This window comes from Nomascus leucogenys, chromosome 16 (assembly GCF_006542625.1).
Source record: "Nomascus leucogenys isolate Asia chromosome 16, Asia_NLE_v1, whole genome shotgun sequence".
In the NCBI taxonomy this organism is placed as follows: domain Eukaryota; kingdom Metazoa; phylum Chordata; class Mammalia; order Primates; family Hylobatidae; genus Nomascus; species Nomascus leucogenys.
Window position 1 is genome coordinate 57,123,797 of NC_044396.1, and position 3,476 is coordinate 57,127,272.

A 3,476-nucleotide genomic window follows, 5' to 3' on the forward strand; every position below is an offset into this window, starting at 1 on the left:
TTATAGTGTGTGTCGCAGATGCTGCTGATATTGTCTACACCTACCTAAGCTCTCCTGCAGCTTAAGAGAATTTCTGCAAGCTGACTATCCCCTTAAAAGTATCTGCATCTCTCTTCTGTGCGTGGGAGCTTTCTCTGACACGAGGCAGACAGGTATCAAGATCCTGGACAGGTGTTGGGGGAGTTGATGTCCCTGGGGCAACCTTCAAAAAATGAGATCTATATCGGTTCTAGGCATTTCAGGAGCTGTGCCTTAAGGTGCAGATATGGCCAAGCCCAAGAACCACACCACACACAACCAGTCTCGAAAATGGCCCAGAAATGGCATCAAGAAACCCTGATCACAAAGATACGAATCTCTTAAGTGGGTGGACCCCAAGTTCCTGAGAAGCATGCACTTTGCCAAGAAGCACAACAAGAAGGGCCTAAGAAGATGCAGGCCAACAGTGCCAAGGCCATGAGTGCACTTACCAAGGCTATCAAGACCCTTGTAAAGTCCAAGGAGGTTAAGCCCAGCATCCCAAACAGTGTCAGCTGCAAGTTCGATTGACTTGCCTACATTGCCCACCCCAAGCTTGGGAAGCGTGCTCGTGCCCACATTGCCAAGGGGCTCAGGCTGTGCCAGCCAAAGGCCAAGGTCAAGGATCAAACCAAGGCCCAGGCTGCAGCTCCAGCTTCAGTTCCAGCTCAGGCTCCCAAAGGTGCCCAGGCCCCTACAAAATCTTTAGAAGTCTTTTCTGCTTCTTTTGTCTTTGTTTCCTCCATTTTTCTTTTTCCTTATGTATTTACTTCGTTTCTGTCTCGAAGGTTTAGTGATCCGTCAATGCCTGTTCATGTTAAAGTGTGAAGCACAAAGGAGCTAACCAGAAATGGGGATGTTGGGTTCCTCATAAAGTGAGAGCGCATTGTAAAGTGACAAGACAGTTATTGTTAGGTCTTTGCTCTTGGGCAGGTTGCTTTTCTCAAAAATGCACCCACTAATGCTCTGCCTGAGGAATATAAGCAAGTCTGCTGGTCCAGGGCCAAAGGGAGGAGGGGCTGGAGTTCTCACACATCAGGATGTAAATGCTCACTTAGCCATCTTGTTTTCATGACCACTCCCTCAGCTCTAGGGTTTCTGCCCAAGCTCCCTCTGGTTTAAGAGAGTGAGTCTTCAGGCATTTGCCTGTGACTGGTCTGATAGTGGCCCTGCTCTGTTGGGTGGATGAGGGTATCTAGCACTCTGATTTCTTCAAATGCAAATTTTCAACTAATCTTCCTGTCAGTCCCACCTACATCTTCCTGAAATATATGTCTCTAAGTCCTGTGTTTTTCAGAGCTCAAAGGCATAAACTGGATTATTTCTTGACTCCCCACCCTCCACCTTGCTTCTCCACAAATGCAGACTTAACTTCTAAGAGAAAGTGAGTTTGTTTCCCAGCTCCAAACATTTTGTAGACATTTCTCGTCATTTTTCTGATTCCTTTCTCCTTGAGGATTTTACCCTTCTGGCAACTTTGTCATCATTTAAACAGGGTTTCAAAAAGGAGTTAAATGCATAGAAGCAAGAATAGTTTGTAAACATCAGGGTATTGCTGACAAAGTTGCTAACAAATTAATTCCTGCTAGTCAGTTGTAAAAACTCTGAATATATAATAATATTAAATGTAATTACTGATATTCTTGTTATTGGGGTTACTGTTAGGGTCAGTTGGAACAAACTGAGTCTCTGAAAGGTCACAGATCCTTAATGATACTCATACAAGAGAGAATATAAAGTGTAAAATATTAGATGGTTGTAATTCAAATAGGAATATAATAGTATATATTTGATATTTATAGTTTTTTTTTTTTTTTTTTTTTTTTTGAGACAGAGTCTCACTCTGTTGCCCAGGCTGGAGTGCAGTGGTGTGATCTCGGCCCACTGCAAGCTCCGACTCCCGGGTTCACACCATTCTCCTGCCTCAGCCTCCCGAGTAGTTGGGACTACAGGCACCCGCCACCATGCCTGGCTAATTTTTTGTATTTTTAGTAGAGACAGGCTTTCACCACGTCAGCCAGGATGGTCTTGATCTCCTGACCTTGTGATCCGCCCGCCTCGGCCTCCCAAAGTGCTGGGATTATAGGTGTGAGCCACTGCACCCGGCCAATTTTTATAGTTTTTAATAATGAGAATAGGGTTTATATATGGATATATTTGTTTCTAAATTATGAATATGTAATTGTTCCTATTTGGAAAAACAATAAGGAAACAAACAAACATGGGACTTTGAATAAGCTAAATAGTTGTAGAACAAGTCGGAGAACAGATAAAAAGAATAGGCTATAAATATGTAGTTTAAAAAGACTTCTAGAAACACATAAAATTCAAAGATTATAAATCATAGTCAAAACTACACACAAGTTGGTATTCTGACATGAAAGCGAGCGGGAGTGGTCTCTAGGTGAGTCCTCTCATATATTGCTCCTCTAGTATCAGCCCAGATTACAAGCTCATTGATTCAATATATTTCCTTTGCTAAAACGATATAAACCTTATTATACAGAGTAATATACCCCATTATAAACTAAGCATTTAGATTCTTTAAATGATTATAAGTCCTGAATCAGAAGATAGGCAATTTCCTAGCTAACATAACAAAAAGAAAGCAAAGAGGTTTCTCATGTGTATGGCATATATTACAATGACCACGGAAAACATGTCTAAATTTATATAATGTGAACCTTAATCAGGTGAAAAATTATAAGAATCAGAACTTGGTACTCAATTATATCATTCTTTTCCTTTTCAGTGTTTGGAGTTTATTTTGATTTTGATGTAAGTTGGTCTTAATTGAGGAATTCTCAGTTTTTCTGCTGCTGGTATTTGTGTTTCCTTGCCTGAGGAAATGGATGATAAGGAGTCCAGGGAAGTCATGTTGTGATAATTTGGGTAAGTTATCTTTCCCAAACCGAAGTCTATTCTACTACATTATGAGTCTAAGAGTCATGAAGTTGGGTGTTTCCTGGAAGTTTGAGATTTTGCATGCTCGTTTGTCTGTGTAGCATCCAGTAATAAAGGTCAGGTTTGCAAATATGAATTTTCTGGTCCAAGTACTCATCTGATATTTGAATTTTCCCTGCAGCATTTCTACCAAGTGGCAAACTATCAATCTGTGTAATGATCTTTCCAATTGTCTTGATTTCTTGTTCTTCTATGGAATCTCCCGTTGTTTCTAGTTTTATCCTTTGTTCCATTACCCCTGCCTATAATGCTTTTTTTCCCACCTTTACAAGACACAATCATGCTGATTTTTAAAAATCAGATTTTATCTCTTCTATAAGTATTCTTTTGTTATTAAAAATAATCTTAAAAATTCCTTCTCTAGGAAAAATCAGTTGCCCTCTTCATTATATTATTATAGACATTGTTCCAAGCACCACTATAGAAATTATCACATTAGACATGGTTAATTGTATAAACATTTATTTCTCTGCTAAATTTTGAGCTACTTTAGA

The 3,476-nt window shown here is 39.9% G+C and overlaps 1 pseudogene; it reads left to right on the top strand.

The window, feature by feature from the left end:
• Positions 1-265: 265 nt before the first annotated feature.
• Positions 266-846, top strand: LOC115830643 (annotated as a pseudogene).
• Positions 847-3,476: the final 2,630 nt, after the last annotated feature.